This window comes from Oryctolagus cuniculus, chromosome 6, assembly GCF_964237555.1.
Source record: "Oryctolagus cuniculus chromosome 6, mOryCun1.1, whole genome shotgun sequence".
NCBI lineage: Eukaryota > Metazoa > Chordata > Mammalia > Lagomorpha > Leporidae > Oryctolagus > Oryctolagus cuniculus.
Window position 1 is genome coordinate 53800940 of NC_091437.1, and position 24348 is coordinate 53825287.

At 40.5% G+C, this 24348-nt stretch overlaps 1 protein-coding gene across 12 annotated transcripts in view; it reads left to right on the plus strand.

The window, feature by feature from the left end:
* Positions 1 to 2910: 2910 nt before the first annotated feature.
* The window catches only part of TENM2 (teneurin transmembrane protein 2), a 1294348-nt gene continuing 1272910 nt past the window's right edge, over positions 2911 to 24348 (plus strand). For 10 of the 12 annotated variants that reach the window (XM_051844423.2, XM_051844428.2, XM_051844429.2 and 7 more), the window contains exon 1: positions 3199 to 3394. The gene's annotated coding sequence lies outside the window, so the exon portion shown is untranslated. The other 2 variants (XM_051844425.2, XM_051844426.2) reach the window with 1 other exon arrangement.

Below are 24348 nucleotides of genomic sequence, written 5' to 3' on the forward strand. Positions count from 1 at the left end.
ATAATAGAGGTTAGTCACATGAACTGTGGTTAAGGTTAAAATGAGAAAAGAACTGAGCAAGGTGTCCAGCTTATGATACTCACTCAGTAGAAGATTACCAATTTCCTATTGCATGTTTTTGAAATTCCTCCTATGTCGAATTATTTTTAAAAAGATTTATTTTATTTATTTGAGAGGCAGAGTCACAGAGAAAGAAGGAGAGACAGAGAGAGGTCTTCCATCCATTGGATCACTCCCCAAATGGCTGCAACAGCCAGTGCTATTCCAGGTGGAAGCCAGGAGTCAGGAGCTTCTTCCGGGTATCCTACATGGGTGCAGGGACCCAAGCATTTGGACCATCTTCTACTGCTTTTCCAGGCACATTCACAGAGAATTGGATCAGAAGTAGAGCAGCAGGGACTCGAACTGGTGACCATGTGGGATGGTCACCACATGATGCAGGGAGTAGCTTAACTTCCGCTGTGCCACCATGATGGTACCCATGTTGAATTCTTTATTTCTGTATTTCCCTAAAATGTTCTCCCTTACATCTAACCATCTTATTTCCCAGGAGCCCCTTTCCCATACTCTAATTTGCTACTGGATAACATGAGAGAGGCAGGAGAACCTGACAGTCAGTCATGTGGCCTTCAGCGCTGGGCGCACCTGAGCTGTGAGTCCTTCTCTGCCACTTAACCCAGTAGGGGATTTGGGGCAAGCTACTTCTCTCAGTTGCCTCTTACCCATCTCTTAAATGGGAATAAAAACAGTTTGTACCCTAAGAATATTTTTTTTGGCTGTGTGTATAGGGGTGTGTATGGCTTTGTGTGGGTGTGAAACAGAGATAGAATAAGAGTGACTTTAACATATCTGCCATGTATGAGGGGAATCCATGAGAAATAACAATAGACACATCTCTGCTTCCACTGTGCTTGTAGTGTGTGTTTGGGTTCCAGGGACTGGCTAGTTCATTTATAGCACAAATGGAACAGGGAGGCTGTAAGTTTTCAAAAGGAAAGTTACGCGATGGCTTGAAAGCCCATAGTCTGGAGGGGGGATGTTGTCCCAGTCAGAGGGGTTACTGACGGGTTTCCTGGAGAAGTGATGCTGGAACAGAGAGGAAGGATGATAGGAGTTTGCCAAATGAGCAGGCGAGGGAAATACCCTACTCCATCAGCTTCTCAATAAATCTCCCCCATCACCCCTGTTAGCATCATAAGCGTGAGCACCTGCCTCCTTTCTGGAACAGAGGCTCCAAGAGGGGTGATGTCTTTGTCATCTTCTGTCATCTCCAAGACAGTGCCTCAAAGCAAGTCAATGCTTAGTAATTACTGTTGAATGAGTGAATGCTAGTAGAAAAATCCGTGTTTGTTGAATAAAATTAAAAGTAACTGCCATGCCCTCATCTCGTGGCTTTATTCGGGATGCAGTTGAGGAAGACATCCATTTTAGCAGCACTAGTATGGACCTGGTCCATACTGGGACAGACCCTGCATTGGTTCCCAGCCCCAGCCCCTTGGGGAAGTGCCACCCCATCTGTCTGAGTAGTAGGGCGTAGGGTTAGCTTCCTGAACGGTTGAAGCTGAGTACTCAGTGCCTAATGATATGATGCCCTGGGTGTGTAGTGAAGAGATAAGTATTATCAATATGAATATTATTACTACGACATGAGCACATTTCCGACAAGCCGTTTTTCCAGCTTTGTGGGTGGTTGAAGACAAGCCAGGTGCAGACAGAGCCAGAGGCTGTTAGCACTGACGCGGTCACCACAGCTGGACCTTGTTTTGGGTACCTGGGGCTGAGCAATGCCCAGCCTGCTCTTTCTAGCAGCTCCAAGTCAAAGTGCTGGGCTGAGATTCCTGGGTGCACTGGTGCTAATCGCCTGGCACTTGCTAAAATTTCGCTGGGACCACAGTCTCCTTGTCATGGTTGGGCAGGATACAATCATGTAATCCACGGGCATCAGGTATACCACAAAGCCTCCACACAGTAAGCAAACAGTGCATGTTTAGCTGTTACTATCAACCACCAGGCCCTGTTACATTTTGTGTCAATTACCCTGTCGCTCAATCAGCCTCTCCTGCGCTGGGAATTGCTTCCTTTTGGAAGTCCCTTTACGAAAGGCAGAAAAGCAACTCCGTTCTGGGGTCCGGAAGTCCAGCTTCCCCATGGCCGCGTCGGCGGCTGCAGGTTCAGAACCACCACGCAGTCTAGGTGCGGCAGGTCAGCAGCTCCGTCTTCGCTCTGGAAGCTCTGGAGGCTGGCGTTCCCCGGCTCTCTGCCTCAGCTCCGCAGTCGCTTCCTAACCCTGGAAGGATCGAACGCGGTCCGGCCAAGCACTGGCATGCTCGGGGAGCCCGCAGGACGCTTTGGCTTGCTGTGCTCCGCTGTGGGCAGAGCCCCGGGCGCAGCCGCGGTGCATCGGGCTTCGCAGAGCTGAACCCTCGGTGGGTGCAGACCTGGGAAACGAGTCTCTCCGGGACAAGCTCGGAGCCGCACTGAACTCCGCGCCGCCCGGGGTTAGCGCGCTCAGTATCTGGTCCTGGAAACGCCTGGCTAGGGTTCTCTCTGCAGACAAAGGGGTGCACGTGCCCCTAGAGCCCCTCTTTCCCAGCCGCGAGCCCCTCCCTGGTTCCGCACCCCGCAGCCACAGTAGCTGCAGCCCCAGCGCCACCACCCAGCCCCGGCGGCCGGGCCCTGTGCGCGCGCTCCGGGCCCGGGGATTGGCTCGCTTTCCCCATTCAGGGACCTCGCTGGTGCGCGGGCGGGCGGCGCGCGGCGCTCCGATGGTGCGTGTGCGTGTGTGTTTGTGTGCGTGCGTGTGTCTGTGTGTGCGCGCGCGTGTGCATGTATGTGTGTGTGTATGTGTGTGTGTGTCCGTGCGGCGCGCGGGCGGGCGGGTGGGCGCGTGTGTGCGCGCGAGGGCTCGCGTGCAGGAGCCACTGGGTGTGCGTGCGTGTGTTATGGGTTTCATTCCAGAGCAGGTTGCACATTGGTCCTGGGTGGCTCGCAGGCTCAGGTCGTGCTTGGGCGTCCTCCTCCTAATCGTTTCCGAAGTAGCAGCAGCGGCGGCGGCGGCGGCGGCGGCGGCGGCAGCAGCAGCACCAACCGGCAGCAGCAGCAGCAGCCGCGGCAGTACGGCAGCAGCGCAGCGGCACGGCCGGCAGAGCTGTGCAGAAGCGAGCACCGTTTGGGGAGTCCGGGGGGCGGGTAAGAGGGAGGAGGGGGAAAACCTGTCTTGGTCTTTGGGATTATTTTTTCCCCTTCTTTTCCTCTCTCTCTTTCTTGAGGGTGTGTGTTGCCCCCTCGAAGTGAAGGAATTTTGCTCCAAAGCGAGCTGGGACCGAAGACTCTAGGCTAAGTTATCTCTCTATGTAGATGGTGTCAGGGAGCGAAGCTACTGACCGAGCTGCTGGTAAATGTTTTTCACTTCTTACTCTTTAATGCTTAAGGCTTTTTTCCCCTTTTCTTTTTTCCTTGTTTCCTTTCTGTTGCTTCTCATTCTGCAATCGCTCCTGAATCAGCTGCAGTTCTCTCTCTCTCTCTCTCCTTGCGTTTGTGCAGTTTGCAACTTGTTTCATGGTTTTCTGTGTATTTTTTTCCTCCTTCATCCTCAGACGAATGCTGGAACATTTAAATTCGGCACTTCGGGAGGTCATCATTAGTTGCATGAGTTTCGGGGTGGGGGGAGGGGAAAGATTGGTAGAGCAGACGGTTTATTTTTCTGCAGAAGGACTGCCGGTTTCTCTCTAATGTTCATCGCAATTTTAGGGATTTTTTTTTAGGCTGCATTTTCACATTGCATTGATGTTTAAGGTTATCGTTCTCCAGGATTACAGTGCATTTTGACTCAGTTTTGACAGCATGACAGATACCAGTGGTGCCAGAACTACTGGATGGTACATGCTGGCTAAAATATTCAAAATTGCAGGAAGCATCATTTGCATTCCAAAAGAGAATGTCTTAAAAATGCTGTTTTGCATCACATTGCTGCAGATTTGCAGGAGGCAATAATAGACACCACTACTCGGGTTGCTTGCAAGGATGACAAACATCTAAGTGGTTTAGTGCATCACATACTGCCCTATTCTCCAGTGACTGAGCTAATGCTAAATTTACTTAATAATAAATTTAAGGCTATGGAGAAGAGGGAGGTTGCTGGTATTCTTTTATTCAAAACTGTGAGACATGTAAAGCAATTTCTGACCCCAAACCAGCTCTCTCTTAGATCTTACTTGAAGTAGCATGTTGTCAATTGGGGGTGGGGGAGGGTAGTTTCTGTGATACACATGGAATAAAATTATTTAAAATAGCCAGCATAATGCATGCAAATTGAACTCTAACTCTTCCTTTAAAAATAGAACTCACTCTGTAACTGTTGTTGCCAGAACCTGTTTTAAATATTATTTAAAAATTAATATACAGTAGTCCTTTAATGCATTCATATGGTTTAAGTTCTTTGGATGGTTCTTAGTTGTTCCTATGTTTCTTTTGTTTTACTTGTTCTCCCCTCCCCCTAAGTTTTCAGTTCCAGTTCAGTGGAAAAACTGAAGGGCCAGTCAGTAAAGGCAAATCAGCAATTTAGAAAGAAATCAGTTTACAGTTGTAAAATTTCTGCTAAGCCATGGAAAAATGAACTCATATAATGGCAGCTTAAATGTAGGAATGGGGACTCCTCTTACAATTTGGTTCAGCAGGTTGTGGTTTCAGCATAAGGATTATCATTCCGAGGAGCTTTGAACTCTGAACTCAGGTGAGGGTATCCAGTTCAGAAATACTCTGAGGTTTGCACATTTTACAAAAGGAAAGTACTATTTAAGGAAGGCTCTGTCTGCTAGTAGCCAATTATCTGTGTGTACAGGTTGTGTTTCCAATAATACTGTTCAACTTTGTTTTAATATAAACTTAGCTGATGCTGGAAGAACTGCATAAAACAATAGAGGCTGTTCAGGACTGAAGAATAAAAAAAAAAACTGTCAATTAACTCAACTAGTCAAACCCTCTTTCATACGTGAGAAAACCTACTCTAAGATACCATGAAAATCCACCTGTTCTAGGTCCCCAGTGTTGACAAAAGCCTTTCTTAAAGCTACGGATGGGAGTCATGAGATGGAAAGGTTGGCTGTTCCTTTGTAGTGTGCTGATAGGAAGTAGACATTTTATTTTGGAAGGAAAGCTCAGCCTGTGCATGAGTCCCTTGAGATGGTAGTATGACCATTTGAAACAAGTCCCTAGACTCTTCGATTTATTGTTTTGGTCAGGTTGAAGGGGTGGGGAATCCAACTTCCATTCATCAGGGTTACAGTTATCTTGGGATGAAACACTGATTTGTCTGGGCACTCAGGAAAAATGAATTACTACAGTAAACTTGGATCCTAGAGACTCAAGGCATTCATGGCACCCTGGTTCCATTATTCTAGGACCCAAACCGGAAAGCAGCATTCCCCATGCTGAGCAGCTGCCTTCTCACTCTGGCATAGTCCATGTATATGGCCTGGACAAGATATCTGATCGGGCGCAGGACTTACCTTTCGGGGCCAAGAGGACAGGGTTTCTAATTGTTATGTAATATATTCAAAGCATGAATTTATTTATGAAACATCCAAATGAGCTTCTGTTTCTGTCTTCACTCGATGGGAAGACCAAGAGTACATTGATTTAAAGAACATTTTCTTTCCTGCTGAGCTTGATGTTTTTACCCACCCACCCCTCTTTCTTCTTCTAGTTTCCTGGCAACTTCAGAAAAGCTCTGGGAATTTGTATGAAAAGATTAAACACATGTACGTCTTGGGTATAATGTCAGGTTAGATTACCATTCAATTAACTAATCTTGTATTACTCTTTCATGAGTCTGTGTCGTTTCATAACTGTGGCTTGTTGGTGTGATTATTATCATTGTTAAGATTTTCATTAAATCTTAACTAAGCTGCCTTTAACTTTCTGTGCCCAGTGTTGATTTCAGGTTGATGTATTAAAATAATATCTTCCCCTTCGTAGGATTGTTGTTAAATTAGATAGGATACTTTCTATTGCTGTTCATGTTGAGTTTCAGCATTTGGAAAAGCATGGCCTTGGACCCTGTGGGGATAAGGCAACTTCTTCCTGGAGATAAAGCTTTGTCAAAAGACAGGTGTTGATTAGTGGAACTTGACAGATCACATTTGGCTGTATTGCTGGAGTTCCTATTTTCATTTTGGTAGGAGAGAGTTTTTCTCTGTGTGTATGAGTTTTCTCTGTGTTTATTATCCTAGAGCTATTCAATAATTTTAAAAATTAGTTACTTTTTTTTCTTGGCATAAGTGAAAGGGACTTTGAGCACCTAGAGTGTTTTTTAAGGAAAACCTGTATTGGTTGGCTTTTTAAAAATTGTCTTCTTATCTGTACAGACTGATTGTGGGAAGTGATTGCTGGTGAAATAGAGCCAAGGTCATTTCCAAGGGCCTTTTTAGTCCTCCCCACTTGAGAGCTCAATCTTAATGTCAGATTTTAAGAGGCAAAACTTAGTGTCAAGTTTCTCTCCTCAAGCAGGACTATAGGAGAAGCCTAGGTTTCCTCCTCAGGACATGGTGTGAAGCAACAGTTTAATTCTTTGAACTGCTGCTTGTACTAGCCCTGTTGTACTCACTACGAGAGACACCCTTCTAATGCACACAGCAGACTCACAGCATTCAGAGAGCTTTGCAAGACTTGATTTTTGGGGAGGAAGAATACACATCTTTGAATAGGGACATAGCAAGATTTTCCTATTTAGTTAATACCCCACCTGCATTGTTTTAAAGCCTACAGTGATTTTATAAGAGTCCTGTGTGGTGAGAGGAAAGAGTAGCTTTGTCAAAGTCTTCTTTGTACTTCTGACTTCTATTTTGCTTTACAAAAGAAATATTCACATTTTTTATTAAGATATTCTATCAATAACATGCTTTTTATTATTTTGGGTTGTTTTCTTTACCTAGGAATGATAAACTGGTACTTAACATAATTATTTCAACTGTGCTGAGTGTGTTACGGAGGAATGATATATCTGGCCCTACTCGTATTTCCAAAAGATTAAAGAGGTATAAAGTGTTTTTCCTAAAATGCATGTTTCTTGCCGCCCCAGTCTATTTAATATATTGCATACTAAATTGTGATTCTGAACTCGAATTGTTACATCCTTTCTATGAATCTTTAATGACAAGTGCAACACCTTCACTATATCACTTGCAAATACAGTTCCTTCATTTTTGCCTAACGAATTTCATTGGTCCATTTTCCCTAAAGATAGGATTATGAGCCTTTTAGTTGAAAAGAATTATCAAGGAAAAGTACGGTTATATGCTTTTCAGAAGAACTGAGTGAAAAGAAAGCAGGTGTTTTAACTCTTTTCGTATGAGTTGAGTAAAGAGAAATTCAAATTGAAATTCATACTGTAATGCTGGTAATATGTGAAAGTAAAGTCTATTTTTCCCAGTAGAGATTTTTTTTTTCTCCTGAACAGTACAGATTGTTCTTTGACCCTGATGGGACAGTTGACTGCACCTTTCGTCTTGCCAACATGGTGTGATTACTGCCACAGTATCTGTGGTAGGGAGACTGCCAGGGTGTCTCATGGGGAGAGTGGAGGCAGTTCCTTCTAAGTTTAGCCTTCCCATGACTTGAAGCTGGCTCCCTTGGTTATGTGACCTGTGCAGGCTGCCCAGTGCTCTCCTCCCTTTCTCATTTAGCTCTGCCACAGGTTTTGGGAACATTACTGGAAAGTTAGGTTTATCAGCTCATTGTTTGCATCGTTCCATGAGTTTATGATAGCTAGAATGTGAGGCTGATCAGCAAAAGTTTGAAACTCAAGATTCCAAAAGACAGTTTCTTTTATTGCTCTGATGACTGAGGCAAGCTGAAGCTATGTTTGAAAATACCAGGAACTGTGAATAATCCCTTTCTGATAATAGGACCTCTGCAAAGTACTGATTTTCAAGTTCTGCCAAAGGAAGCTATGTGCATTGTAAAACAGAATTTATCAGTTCATTTTGAAAAAATAAGTCATTTCTTTTGTTTACCCATGCTCCTCAATCCTAAATTTCCCTGATAGGAGGCAAGAACTAAAGCTGGGGAATGAATATAACTCATTCGATGAAGATGAAATTGATACTAATCACAATTTACTAATTCTGAGTCTTTGAAGAGAGTGATTCCATAGACAATTCTTCAGAAAAAGCTTTATAGTTCAATTCTATTTTTACTGTTGCTTGTTGGTGCTGTGTTTGCCATCACTCCTACTTTAGTTGGAGAAATCAAGTGTACGTAGAGAAAAGAAGTATACTACTAGGTAGAAATGATGTAGGCAGAGGTTAAAAAAATTTCATAAAATAGCAAGTGCAGAAAATGGTATCAGCTGGTTGATTTATTTGAAAGAATTTTTTTAAATAATGTAAATGTTAGAAATAGTCAACAGAGGTTTCTAGATTATTTCTAAGAATGGAACTGACCAATCATGATGGCATGTGCATACATGTGTCTATGTCCATACATGTTACTAAACAAAACAATAAATATCTACATAAATAAAATCCTGTTTATTCTTGGGGAACTCATCGCAACAGACGTTCCTGTTTTAAATGTAATTTTTCAGCACTATTTCGAAAGTGAGATTATATGATTATGTACTACACATTTCAGTGGAAATTGCTTAGAAGAAACACAGGCAAATTAAAGCTTCAAGAGTGTAGATTTCAGTGTTTTTCATTCCTTCAATAAGCTGTTTTTGGATTCCCCAGACAGACCAGGTACAGTGAGTCATTTGCAGCTGAAAGGATGCGTAAGCAAGTCAATGGGAAGAGAGGAGGTGCCTTTCTTAAAAACAGAAAATAAAGCTTTGTTCTTTGTGTCTAGAGTCTATTAGAAAGGTGATTTCGTTTTAGTTCATTTTAAAATCTGCCTGATTAGTAATTGTGTCTACGCACATGCACTTGCTTTCACCCGAACACACCCAGTTCATCTGTATTCCGGGTTCCTGGTGGAGACCTAAGGGAAAGTTTGGTGCTAATGGCATGGATTTAATGGCAGCCTGAGAGAAGGGGTTGTGACTAAGTGGGAAGAGAATAGAGAGAGAAATTAGTTCTCTAGTTGGCTACCATTTCCTTACAGTGTTGATCGTACTACCAATTTCATTTCTAAGCTCAATGAAACTTCGTAAGAAGGCACAAACAGTTTTTCAGTATTTTAACCCTAAGAATGATAATATAATTTTTATAAAAACACTTCACAGTGTGTAGGGCTCTACAGTTTGTGTGACCCAGAATCCAGTTGTTCTCCTCTCTAATCCTGTTTATATATATCTCCACACATAATCAGACTCAGTCAGATGAAACCAATTACCAAGAGGAAAAAAATCTAATTTATTTATTATATTTATTGGATGTGTCTGGTGCTTAATTATCCGTTGGCAAATTTACATGTGGCCACAGAAAGGGCTGTGGATGAGTGCAGAAAATTGATCAATCATTACTTCTCAAAGTGTAGAGGAGGCTGCCAAGAAAACAAGGGGAAAAAATGTATCCTCTCTCCTTGTATTAAGTTGATGATCTAAAAATTGAAGATATTCACCTAAAACAGTGGGATGTGTTTGGCTTGACACTGGGAAATCTGGAAAAAGGCAGAAAATTATCAGGTGTTTTTCCTAAGCCAGTGGTGCAATGGAAGAAATGTAAGGTTCTGGACACTGTCAAACATATCATGATGTAGATGCTCCTAGGGCTGTGTTGGAAAATCAACTCAAATTGTCCAACAGTATCAACAACCTAGCCTACCCCTAGGCTATGCTTTTGGGTAGAGGAGTGGAAGGGTGGTAGAATGGGATGGAGTAAGGTAGGCCTGAAGGATAAGTTGAGTGCAAGGTAATGTTTGCAAAGTTACATTTTTTTAGATGTATTTATTTATTGGAAAAGCAGAGTAATAGAGAGAGGAGAAACACTGGTATCTTCCATCTACCAGTTAACTCCCCAAATGGTCTCAAGGGCTAGGGCTGGGTCACTTCCAAGCCCTAGCCGGAAACTCCAACAGGGTTTCCCAAGGGGATGGCAGGAGTCCATATACTGAGCCATTATCCGCTGTTTTCCCAGGTACATTAGCGGGGAGCTGGGTCAGAAGAGAAGTATCCAGGACTCCAAAGTGAGATGCCAGTGTCACAAATGATGGCTTAACTGGCTATGACACCATGCTGGTCTCATGTTTGTGAAGTTTTATTGATCATTACTGGTAACTCCAATGAGCAAAGGCTAAGACAGCATGACAAACGCAATGAATTTAAGTGGATTTTGTATTTGGCTTCTAATGCTAAAGACTGACCTGCCTAGACTTGTAGTTTGGTCTTCAGTTTTTTCCCTTTAAAAAAAAATTCCTCACCAATATCAGAAATGCTTTCCTCCCCTTAGTTATTACTCCCTCTCAGTTTAATGGAATCAGTTTTGAGCGTGGCTTATCTTGTGTTTTTTTTTTCCCCCATTTGCTCTCATCATACATTTTTGGAAAATTAACAGTCTAGAAGCTGCCATTCAAAATGGATAGTAATGAGCATAGCCTCATTGTCATAAAGATGTGGGAAGCCTGCACTGTTCACACAAGCATCGTCTTATGTAATTCCAGGTCCTGGGGGACCCAGTTTTTATGTCCACCCCATTCACACCCCCAAGGCTGAAAAATGTACCTGAGTATCAGGAAGGAAAACAAAACACTGTTGAACTTGAGATATTGGAAACCTTTCTTTAAGAAAAGACTGAATGGAATGTTTTAAGCATCACAGCACACCAAAAATGTGTCATTTAGAGCAGACACTTAATAAATTATGATTTATTGCTAATTTCTATTTTTTTGGGTGAAATGTCAGCTGGAGAAATTATTTAAGCATTGTAGAGTAGGTTTTATTACCTCTGCAGATGAATTGAAAGGGAGGCAGTTTCATACTTGTAGACTTATCAAGGAAATATTAGAAGTAAACAAGTTTTTTATATTTATGCTAACCTGTATTTGAAGTTATTCTCTAAGAACTTTTATTACAGAATAGGAGTTGCTCTCAGCTGGATTCATTGGAGAAGCCAAACAGTAAATAGCCTGAGCTCTCCTTTCCTATGACAGTGATTTTTCACTAAGCTATTCCCTAAGGCCACTCTAGGTATATGAGGGGCACCAGTTCTTTTATATGATTTGTGTATGTTCCCATAGATTGTGAAGTCTATTCGTGGGCAATTTTCAAGTTAAAATTGTGTTATAGCTACCCTGAAGGTTGTCATTTCTTGGTTTTTCTCTTGTCAGTCAATTCATAAGTGTTTATTAAGCCCCCATGGGGTGTACACAGAGTCGTTCACAGTTGGAGGGATGTATGTGGATGTGGATGATTGGTCTGTGGTCTAGAATATTCTCTTTGTAGGCAACAATATCATCATGTGTGTATGTGCAAAATCCTATTTTAATTACAGAAGCTTCGTAGTTGTCATTTTTTGTTGTGTATGCGAACTGCATTGCCCTGTGACTCCAAGTGTATTTACTCTGAGAAAAGCATAGCTTTAGGCAAGGTCAAGGATATAACTCTCAGCTAGCTTGCTTGCTTTCTTCCTTCCTTCCTTCCTTTTTTTTTTATTCAGATATGTAATAACAGACATGTTTAAGTCAAGAGTAAAGCCAGAGGGGCAGTATTAAGCTGTGTATCCCCTGCCAGGAGGAGTCAAATTGTTAACATCTGAGTTTCAGAGTAAGGACAAATTCTGATTCTGGTCATTTTTAGACCATGCCTGTGGCCTAATCAGTGAATGGAGAAACAACTCAATGCTGCTTAGCTGTTAATTTACGCTTTTCATGAACAGTGAATTAATGTATGATTTTTTTTTAAAAAAGAGGTTCTTCAAAAGTGTTAGAAATTGGGAAAAAAAGGAAATCACCAGTATTCCCAAAATGTCATGAGCAACAGATATTCTCAAAAGGAATTTTTTCCTTTTGAACTTGAAAGCATGTGGGAAATATGTAGGTTCTGGGATTTACTGGGATTCACTTTTCAAAATGTGTCTGCGCTCTTAAATTCATCTTTGATCCATCATTTGTGGGAAGGGTAATATTCTTGAAAAGTATCAAGTGAATAGCTCTGAAAGTGGATGGCAAAGAAAGAGTGCTTGGAGGCACTGACCCTTTTCACAAGCCCTGGTAATAGCTTCCTGGACTTCGGGCAGTCAGCTCTGACTTTTGCTACCAACGGTCACGCTCTTGATTTATGCTCATTTCGTCTGTGATTTTCAAGATGTGCATATCTCATTTCCAGCAAATCATAGCTAAACCATCAAAATTTCTTTTCCATCTTCTGTTCCTTGTCAATCTGCATCAGGGAAGCAATGGCTTAAAAAAGCAAAAGGAGTCTTTGCTGATACATTCCTCATTTAAACTTTGACTGTTGGCTCTTTTTCTGTTGGGTGTAAGAATGTCTAGGGATTTATGACATCATTTATCTATGGCTTCTGGGGTCCTTCTGGATGTAAAGTCTTTGTGATAGGAGAATTTTATTTCTCACAGTATTTATTTTAAAGAGTTAACAACACAGAATAAAAGCACAATTTGAATTATTCTTGATTCAGGGATTTGCTCATGTTCTCAGACTTTCGAAGACACTAATATTGGCCAACAGATGTAGAAAGGGAACTTGCTAGAAGGCTGTTGAGCATGGCAGAATCACCAGGAAAGATGTGTAACCTGGAACATCTTTTGCCCTTGAGTACAGGGGCTCACCTGGAGCCCTCCGCACCATGCATCCTGGATGCTACTCTTGTCCTTAGTACCACCTGTTCTGTCAGCCTGGCTCTATATACCATGTCTGGAAGAAACTCAGCTCTCCTTGTTTTCATGGGTTTCTGGCTCTCCATTCAAAGATCTGGACTTGCGCATTCCTCTTGTTGGCATTGTCTCGTTCTGTCATAGTGTCCATACCCTTTGCAAATGTCTATTCCTTTGAGAGGCAGAAAGTCAGAAGCAGACACAGAGACAGAGACATAAGGACAGGTCTCCCTTCCCTTGTTTCACACTCCAAACACCCACAATAGCTGGAGCTGGATTAAGCTGAAGCCAGGAGCCCGGAACTCAACTCAGGTCTCCCACATGGATGGCAGGGACCCAACTGCTTGAGTCATCACCTGCTGCTTCCCGGGGTGCTCATTAGCAAGAAGCTGGAATCAAGAGTGTAGTGGGGATGGAATTCTGACATTCTCATATGTGAAGTGGGTCTCCCAGGAGGTAACTTAACTGCTATGCTAAATGTCTGCCCCATCCACATCTTTTTTTACTGGAAGTCTTGGAAATTTGGAATTTTGCTTCTTCCTATCCTATAATGGGAAACAAAGATTTTTACTTCATGCAAGATATAAATAATAAATTTCTCTCAAAATAGGGGAAGGACCATCAACAAAACACATAAACAAAAGCCCTCAGCAAATACCTAACAATTATTTCTTATATAGATAATGACCATGGTAGGTTCCTCAGGGTATGAACATGAAAGGTTAATAGCAATGAGAACTTCTCTCTTACCAAAAATGGATTGGAATACATTCCTTATTATAAAGGTATTGAGCCCAATGCTCTTGCTTTTATTACACACCAATCTCAAATATGTTTGTTTTATAGATTCTTTATACTATCAGCAAGAGTCATATTCAAATGTTATCTCTTTGAACTCTGCTCATTCTAAGAGTTAAAGATAATTCAACCAGAACTGGCTGATGCTTCCTATGTGTAAATCTACAAAATTCATAAATGGTCTGAAGAAAGGTAAAAGAGGTTTGTTTAAAGTACAGGAAGAAACTACCTGGATGGTCAAGTAATTACCTATAGCAAATTAATCACAGGATCTGTCAGATCTATCTGTATAATGTATCCAACAAATTTTATAAATCTGTTTATAAGTTAGGAGTGAATGTCATTGTGGCAGTTTCAATAAATAAAAATGTATTTCTTTTTTTTTCCCACAGTTAAACTTTTCTGAGGTTTGAACAGGTGTTCTTGTTAAATTCTTAGTAAACCTGTTAAGGTGTAGGGCCCACACCAGTAATCCACGTCTCCAGCAAAATTTGTGCATCTGAGGGCTAGCTTTTAACTTTCCAATTCTAAATTAGTATGTTTATCCTTCCATCACTGTCGCCCAAGGATTTTGAGAATTAATTAGAAACAAAATCACTTTCAGTCCTTGGATGTTACATTTTGTGCTGAAAAAATATGAGATACTGAAGTGTTATTAATAATGACAAAGGTTCATCCAATAAAATAATCTAACTGCCTGAATTCTCACTTGGTTGGTATTTTCTAATATAAATTACTGTAGGATTAGGTAGTTAAATATTGAATATTGTCTCATTTAATGCATTTCCATGAAATATTAATGATAATGATGGTTCTCCAGTTTAGGGACTATGGAGATTTTTTTTTTACTGACTAATAGCTCTGGCCAGTAACATAATATGTTTTACAAAATGATAATGAAGATATTTAAATGAAGGTGAAATAGGAAGTAAATGTCCGCTGAACTGACAGATTTCAAATAGGCGAAAGGTAGCAAAAAGTTTTTAGTCCTGTATTAAATAGCTTTCCGTCTGTTCTAAGGATACCACTGTTGTCATCATGGAAGGGCTTTGAGAATTTGTTAAAAAGAATGGATCTGCTCTATTAGGCCCTTGAAGCGGAGAGCCGTTGATGTTGTTTAGTTGGCATGAGGTCTAAAAGTCGGGAAATTGAACTGGGCTTTGAAGGAAGGCTGGTCGTGTTGATTGTGACAGTTGAAATGGGATCGTGCACAAAGTTAAAAAAAAAAAAAAAGAAAGAGAATAAAGGAAATACAAAGGAAAGAGTGAAGCAGGGAAAGAAACAAAAAGAAATATTGACCACATGGTCCAGCCAGAGAAGCTGGGGCCTGCCTGGAATCGACTATTTAATGCACAGAGTGGGAAGTTGTAATTAAGACTTTTGATTCCTCAAGTAGTTTTCCTCCCAAACCTTTACTTGCTTTGGCTTTCCTTCGTGTTCTCGATTCTCTGAACTTGGATGTCAAAATAGGAAGCTAGAAGCTGGTGATAAATAGGCTAAGTTGTTACCCCTGAAACAGTTCAGCCTCAGAACGAATCAGCACAGAACAGAGCATCAAATTGGTTTAAGTCGGTATTTGTGATTTTTTTTTTTCCTCCAGGAGGGAACTTCAACGTTTTGTGAGATGATTTTTATTTGAAATTGCAGTTATCCTTGTTTCAGACCTAGTAATTTAACAGTTGAAAAAGCTCCCTTTTTTGTTCTGTGTAGATAATATATGTGGTGTGAGTGAATGCATTTTATTTTAAAAAGTGTTTTGGGGTTGTATTCTTTAGCACAAACTTATTCCTTGATAAAGGAGCTAGCTATAATTTGCAGAAATGACTGTTTCTTTTTCTTGAGTTGTTAGATAATTGCTCTTTGTATACACTGTGGAAATGTTCATATAGACCAGTGACAAAGCCTCGCAGATGCACTTGCAATTATCTGGAATTTAAGTAAATTTTGCATCTGATACACACAAAGCAAGTGCTTTGTCCAAGCAGGCTCACATACTGGCATGCGGATTGCTGTGAATACAATGAGTCGATTTTTAATGGAAAACAAATGGAACTATTAGTAAGTCTTGTCTTTTATTTGAAAAGACACCAGCTTTAGGCATGGCCTCCAACTTATTCAAGTTCAATGTTGCTTTAGCCCTAAATATGACCTTTGAACTTGGCAAAACATCTTACATGTTGATAACAGGATGCGTAGCCCTGTTTTTATTGGGGGTACCCTTCAGAGCTTTCTGGGAAAAGCATGGTGAAATAAATATTTGTTTCATATTCCGATGTTATTTTTTCTGACTATTTGGGAGAACATTCAACTCTAGAATGGAAAAGGGGATTTCAGATTATAAATAAATCATGCTACAGATAAAAGATAATGACATTGTTACTTAACAACCTCAGTTCTCGAGGGAGACCCTAAGAAGGACCGATCACAGGTCGGAGTTTTACTTCTATTGTAAACTAGAGAGATCTAGCCAGAGGAATAGTTTGCTGCAAAAGCCTCTCTTCTGAGTTTTGTTTAAGATTAATCTTTTCCACTGTGTATTTTTTGTTGTTGTCAGACTTACATAAGTGAGATCTTTGAAAGCTTAATCTTTTTCTCTGTGTTTATTCTTAGAAAATATTAAATGTACCAAGCTCCTTAGATTCTCTTAAATGCCTTGAGGTCTTTTGGGAGAGTCTAAATTATTTTTACTTTCAATGAGAGGGTTACAAATAATTGGTCCAGTGGATGTTTTATTTCAAATTTTGAAGGTTCTCCATGCTTTTCCAGCTTTTGAATGAGGCGCATTTCAAAAGCATCTCAAGCCACATAAAGGCCTGCCTATCTTGCCTACTTTCCGCTTTCTTCTCAATCTAAAATGGAATCTAATAATAACGGGAGATCTTTTCTAATTCTTTTAAGAATCAGAAGCCTCCGGGGGGTCTAGGGGTTGAGTCATTGTTTGACACAAGTGGAATTGGGAATACGTTTTTAAGAACGGAAAGGAGAGCCTGACAGAAGTATTTTGGGCTGCGAATTAGAGCAAGACAGATGTGCTGTTACTGGAACATCATTCCTCTGAAAATATGCCTCCATCTTAAGCAGTTTTCCAAAAACAAAACGTGACACTTCTCCAGCGAAGGACTTTTTGTAGAATTTCGGAAAGGACAGACTCACTGGGTTGTGCAGGGCCAGTCTTGGGTGTGGTCCACAACCTCTCTGGGCCCCCTTCCTGATCACCGCCCTCACCTTCTCCCTGCTGGCCCTTCTCAGGACCATTTCTGAAAGGACAGCGGCCTTTCTTTAGATTTGGAGAGGAACCAGGTGCCTTCCTTGGTATTTAAGCAACTTGCTATTTTGAAATTGCCTTCGAGAGCTGTGGGCATTTTTATTTCTGTGTCTTGCAGCCTCCCTTTGCCTTCTGAAGGAGAAGCTGCTTACATAATACGAGGAAGCAGACCCTTGGGAACCGCCAAGCTATTTTATGGATATTTTGCAAGAAAAGGAATGCAAGTGCTCCTGTGTCATGTGCGCCCTCCCATGGGGGTCTCAATTGGAGATATTTGCACAATAGCAGATTCTCGGAAGGATAAATATATACACATCCATCTTTCAGATGGGGAGGAATCAGTGGGAAGCAGCACCTAGGAGGAAGAGAGCCCACTAATAGCTCAGCCCGCAAGAGCTTCTTGAACGGTTCCAGAGCCAGGACCCAACTGTCAGTGGAGCTTGCCAGGGAGACAGATGCTGCGGTTGGAAGACAGTTTTCCTCAGTTAGATATTTTGTTCTTGTAGATGGCCAACCATGACTCATGGGGGAAACAGGAGAGAGATGGGGGCTGGGGGGGGGGGGGAGAGAAGAGTAAATCATTTTATTAATTCCTGTTTAGAATGCAGTAATATAAGTCAATGCCAACCTGGTGAACTCTCTGTGAAGCCACAAGTGTTGTCAGGACAGTTGCTGGCTTCAAGGTGTGCCCGGTGATCAAGGTGTCTCATTTAACCCACAGATTAAATGACCGACACAATCTCAGAGGGTATCTGTGGAAAATAGTAATGCAGGAATTATCTAGTCATCCAGGCTCAAAGGATATACACTTCAGATGGATTGGAAGGACAGGAATCAGTTTTGCATAGATCGCAGATTTGTTCTCGGTGTTTTCTCTCCTTTTCTCTGTGTCCATGTGTAACATGCAAGTGTGAAAGTTGGTCTTTTTTCACTGTTCACTGTTCTCTCCCTCTCTCCACATATGTGCATGTGTATATTTGTGTGCATATATACATGAGATATATGTGCATATCCTTCCTGCCCAGGTAACCTTTGAACCCTGAAATATCAACCTTCATCTAGGTTTGTCATTCACTTCCGAATCTCTTAACTCCCTAGCTACATGCAGTTGATTAGATAAAAGCCGAGTATCAGCTATCGCAAAGCTGATGAAATTCACTGTAGCTTCTGTCCACCGCCAGATTGTGAATTTCCTTCACACTCTCGAAAAGGGGCCGCTATTGCAGGTGATCATCTTAGCTTTTCCTCTATTTCCCTTTGATAGAGTTGCTTGATTACCTTTAAAAAGAAACAGAAGGAAAGTTTGGCACAGATTCCCTGATTCTTGTTTATGGGGCACTATCTACTTCAGGCTTCCTCTGAGCCAAGTGGATTTAAGAGATCTACTCCGCAGGTCTGCAGACCGGGAAGAAGTGATGTGCCTGCGTGCCTGACAGCAGCCCAGTACCCAGCTCTTAATGGACCATTTTTCTGATAGAGTCCCAGAAGTGTTCCTATTTAGATCTGCATGTCCTTTTTTCATTGGGGTGGCAGATGGCCAAAAGGTGTGTGTTTGGGGGAAAAGCAGGCTTTTCTGTTTTCCCCACAACCAGTTATTTGGAGAGTACTCTAGGAACAGAAAATCACAGCTGTGGAGCCAATTTAGACAGAGTAATTCACAATTGACTTGGGAAGATGTAGCTTGCCTTCTTGAGCCACTGTGCTTTCTGGCCAATATGGAACTGTTTGAGATGAGGCTCTTCACCGTGGGGTCTACGTGTCTTTCCGGGTATCTCATGTCAAATCAAGCGCTAAGAGACAGTTCTGTCAATTTGTAGCATTCCTTGGAGAACTGTGGGTCTTGAAAACCGGGGGTCGTATTGATCTTTGAGTGAAGGTGGTTGCATTTCTTCCAAGCCTTGTCAAAATAATGATGACATTTTTGATTTAACTGTTTCAGACACTTATTTGTGAATGCACAAAAAAAGAGATGGAGGATTCTTGTACAAATGCCAGAGAAGTTGCTGTATTTCCCGTCATCCTGTACCTACATAGTATGTGCTCGATAAATATCATTTGAGGGAAAGGAGCATGAATTTCTTTTCCTTTGGGGGCAAAGGCAGAATAGGCCACATTTTTTGTTAATGATTTGTTATTTTTATTTATTTGAAAGACATTTACAGCGAGAGACAGGGAAAAACAAAGAGAAAAATCTTCAATTCATTGGTTCATTCTTCATATGGCCACAACATCCAGAGTGAGGTCAGACCAAAGACAGGAGGAAGGAGCTTCTTCCACATCTCCCACATGGTGTAGGGGCCCAAGAACTTGGGCCACCCTCTGCTGCTTTCCCAGGTGTTTTAGCAAGGAACTAGATCAAAAGTGGAGCAGCAAGGACATGAACTGGTACCTGCATGGGATGTTAGCCTCTTAGGTGACAGCCCCCACATTTTTTTAAAAATAATGATTGTTAAAATGAACTATGATGGTTTCATTAATAGATAATGCAATTGCATCATTGTGTTTTGTGAGCCATTTATAAATGAAGAGTTATCATAAATAAGACTAGTGGACAGATTCCGGCATTGAACAATAAGTGTTAGCAAAAATTTGGATTGAGTCCTTGAATTAGTTGTTTATCAAATGCTAAATAAGAAAATATGCTGAATAACTTTTGTGCCTCACATTAGCTAAAAGAATTGCTGTAGTACTTGTTTCATAGAAATTTCAAGTGAAAAAGTCTTTTCAGTATGAAAAAATCCATTATTACTGTTTTGCATGTTTTCCTAGAAGTTAGGAAAAGAACTAATAATGTAGAGGGTGACAAACTATGGCCTGTGGACAATATTTGACTTCATGTCTGTTTTTATGTGACTTTAAGTCAAGAATTGTTTTTGTTTTCAAACAGCTAAGAAAAATTCATAAGAGTAATAGTATGTATATCACACTACAGTGATATACAATTAAAATGTCTATGTCCATAAATAAAGTTTTATTGGCATACAAATATGTCCATTCCATCCCATGTTTTCATGGCTACTTTTGCACTACTGCAGCAGTACTGATTGGTGCAACCCACAAGACTAAAAGATTTACCATCTGGCCCATTACAGAGAAAGTGTGCCAGCCCTTGTTTGATACATGGTTTTCAGTGGTAACAAGACAGTGCGACAAAACCTGTGCTCATTTTTCTGAGCTCATGCATGTTTTTGGGGTTGACTTGCTTTGTGATTTTAAGTTTATGGATTATTGACAATGTGAACCAAAGGAAGATTTTGTACTAGTATGAAGCAATATTTATAATGTTAGCTCTTGGTTTTATAGGAAAATAGATAGTTTCTTTCTGAGATGGGGCTGAGATTATTTAAAGAATGAGGCTTAGGTAGGAATTTGAACTGTGCTTTCCTCTGATCTGTGGAGGCAAGTTGGACTGGTTACTCCTTCCCCAGCCACTTGTACAGTGATTTTTTTTTTTTTGCAACACAGACCAGCATGCTTTATGAATCCTTATTCATATACAGTTCATTCCCCCTTCTCTCCACTTGGGTATTTCTGGCCCTGTCAAACTAGCTTCTCTTGGAGTTACTTGGGAAATGCAGATAGAAAACTATGATGTTTCAAGAATCATGCCCACACCTCTAGTTAGAAAATGAGTGAGAGAAAAATCCGCCCTACCACATTGTCAAAGACTTGCCAGTTGTAGGAAGTGGACATAAAGGAAATCACTTCGGTATGAGATGTTTGGGCTTGTACATAACAGTTAACAAGAGAAGAACAGAGGATATGTATTTGTCAGATGGTCTAAGCACACTCATGTCTCCTACTTTTCCAGAGCTCTGATGAGGTTCTGATACTGACTTCATTGTTTTCAAAGAAGGAGATGTGATGGAATTTAATTACAATTCAACTAATGGAATGGAGATAGAGTCCCAGTCCCCAGAGTCCAGAACATGACCACTGACCATTGTCCCACAGGGCCCACTCAGAACTGCACCTAGCACACTTTGTATGGAGAGAATACCGTGGATTCAACATAAATGGATGGCTTTTTGTGTTTGGCTGAAATGTACAAAATGAGTCTCAATGAACAAGGCCAAAAATGGAAGCAGAGAGAAGGAAGGGAAAAAGGAAGCTAACTCAGCTATCGCGTGCACAGGTGCTGGGGCCAGGGACAGCGTGAGATTTTGGAAAGAGCAGGTGCCCCCATTTATTTGCTCTGGAACACAACAGCTGTGAGTGAGAGTACTGGAAATTGTTGGACTCTGATCATTCATTTCATCCCCAATTCATTCAGTGAACACTTATTCAGCTTATGCTGAGTACCAGGCACCAATCTCTGCACTGCGGTAGCGTAAACAGGCATGTAGTTTATGGTTTAGAGAGATGAGATAAACCAAAAATAGGCAATAAGTAAAGGATGAGGATGATTTCAGAAAACGATGAGGACTTAGATGACAAAGGAGAGAGTATATACAGAAGTACACATCTGCTCGTTGTGTGTACCAGTTAATTTAGACAGGGCGGACAAAAATTCTTCTCAGAACACTTAAGTGAGCTGAGACCTCAGTAATAAGAAAAAAATTAGGCATTTGGAGGGAGAGATGTTGGAGTCTTTCAGCAAACAGGAATAATAAGTGCAAAGGCCCTGAGGTAAGAATACAAATGAAATGTGGACATAATAGAGCCTATCCAAGATGTGTTAACATGGAGTCAAGGGAAAATGAGATTGGTGCATGCCGAAATCTGGGAATTGGAGACCAGTCGTGAGGAGCCCTGTACGGCATGATGGGATTCTTTGTAAGGTTTTGTTACTGATGAAATCAGAATTTATTGCAGAATTTTAAGCATAGAAGTACTATGATTGCAAAAAAAAATTTTTTTTTAATTATCCTTGGCTCAGAAAGTTGAGTTCCTGCCACCCACATGAGAGACCTGGATTGAGTTCCTGGCTCCTGTTTTTGGCTCCAGGCCACACCTGGTCACAGTGCATTTGAGGAATGAAATAGTGAATGAAATAGTGAATAGTTCTCCCTGTCTCTGTTTCTGTCTTTCTGCTATCAAAGAGTTTCTAATTCATTTATATAAAAGCTTTCTGACCAGTAGAAATTTTGAGGAAAATAAGTTGTTGGTTTTGTGTTTTTTAAAAAATTTAGTGTCTTCTTTTTCAGAGTTTCCATTTTTTTTAAAAAAATGATTTATTTATTTTATTTGAAAGGCAGCATTACAGAGAGGGGGAAAGACAGAAAGAGAGAGAAAGAGCTTCCATCTGCTGGTACACTCCTCAAATGGCCACAACAGCGAGGGGGTTGGGCCAGATCACAGCGAGGAGCTTCATTCAGGTCTCCTACATGGAAGCAGGGGTCCAGGGGAGACAAGCCATCTTCTATTGCTTTCCCAGGCACATCAAAAGGGAGCTGGATCAGAAGTGGTGCAGCGAGGACCAGAACCAGCATCCGTATGGGATGCCTTAATTGCAAGTGGTGGCTCAACCTGCTGTGTCACAATGCCCGGCCCCTGCATTTCCATCTTGAATGATGCAATAATGACAGTGCATTCATTTAGTCAATAAATTGCCTGGTTGGCTAGTTGATTGACTGATTTGTCATGGTATCAAAATTTTGTCATGGAAGTATAGGCTTATACAAATCTACCTCAGAATTCTTCCAACATCCAGGAATTAGAACATTTCTAAATAAAAACACTCTAGATTGAAGGCGAGGCTCTGAAATTTATTGTTTATTAGTGTAAGATATTTTTTATTTTTTTATGTAACATAAACAAATTTCATATATTTAATATATACAAATTTATTAGCATGGTGATATTTCTTACTTTACCCTCGCTGCCACCCTTGCTCCCACCCTTCCTCCTCCTTCCTCTCTTATTCCCTCTCTTAATTTTTACAATGATCTACTTTCAGTTTACTTTATACTCACTAAGTATAAATTATACTTAGTATAAGTATAAATTACTACACTAAGTAAAAAGTTCAACAAAAAGGAAAAAACAATTCCTCAACAGTAGAGACAAGGGCTGTAAAAATCATCGAATCTCAAAATGTGCATTCCACTCCAATACATAACATTTTGCTACTCTATTACTTACCACAGGTGTAAGCTTTAAATGGGAAAGTGTCCTCATTGCCTTTGTGTTTAAGTCTTGGTTAAAAGTATTAAAGTTTGGAAATAGAAAGTAAATTACCTCCTCATAATAAAAGTAGCCTGAACTGTTCTTGTTAGAGTTTATGGAAGAATCATTCTCATGGCACTCACATTTCATGTTTCTTATTCTCAAGGCTGCAGGGAACAATCTTGAATTTTAAATCTTGATTTGTTTACTCTGTAGGCCATGAAATGTATCTATAAACTAAAATCAAGAAATCTTAATTTCTTTGTGGACTTAACAGGGTTAGGTGAGGTTTTATGGCATGTATGAACACCTGCCATTCTACTTAACTGCATGAAAAGAGCATTGCCAAAAACCTATCCAAATAGGAATTTTAAAAAAATAGTAATAACAAAGACAGGTTAAATGTTTATTTCTCTTATATAATCCTTTAGTATTAGATTTGATCATATTTTAGGCTTTTCCGTAGCATTCTGCAAAATTCATTCTGTCGCAGTTTCTTTCAAATCTTGCTTTCCTTGTTAATCATGAGAATATCCCATTGAATGAAAAGAAATCATAACATATCCACAGGAAAGATCATTTTATACAGCAAATCAGATGATACAGGTTTGTTGACAGCTGAAATTTGAATACCCTTTTAGCTTGCTCTCCCTCTCTCTCCCTCTCCCTTATATATGTGTGTATATTATATATGTATGTATGTATGTATATATACACACACACACACACACACCTCTTTGGTGTTTTCAGATGTTCATTCTATGTTACTTTCTGCTGCTCTAGCCTTTACCTGTTCAGTAAGTCACTTATAGAAAACTCACTTGCTTGAGTTGATTTAATTCATATCATATGAAAATTCTTTTTGTACTTATATCAAACTCTGATTCTATTATGTACAATAATATTTTACCCTTCCTGTAACAGGAAAATGACAAGGGATATTTTTGGGCAGACTGTATAGTTGATATGAAAAAGAACTAGGGGAAAAATGTTCTTTTTCAGAGAAATATCACTGGAAAAGCATAGTCATTTCAGAGCTGTAAATCACTTAGGAGAATATTTAGTTCTGCCCCCTAAAGGGGGAAATTTGTGCCTGAAGAAGTGAAATAACTTGAAAAAATATCTAGAAGCTTGCCTAAATGAAACTGATCACTGGTCTTGAATTGTCCGTTAACTACAGAAAATTAACATTGTATTTGAAAGGTTCATTTTGACAAAATTTACAGCTGCCCATGTATTAAAGCATCCTGGAGTAAAATAAATTATAGCCACTCAAAATTTGTTACTGGTCAATGAATAATAATAATATCTTTTAATTATTCTAGGTGTAGTACTCCTCTTGGGGAGTATTATATACCCAAGAGGTCATTTTACTGTGATACAGATTTTTTTCTCCTTAATTTAAGATTTCT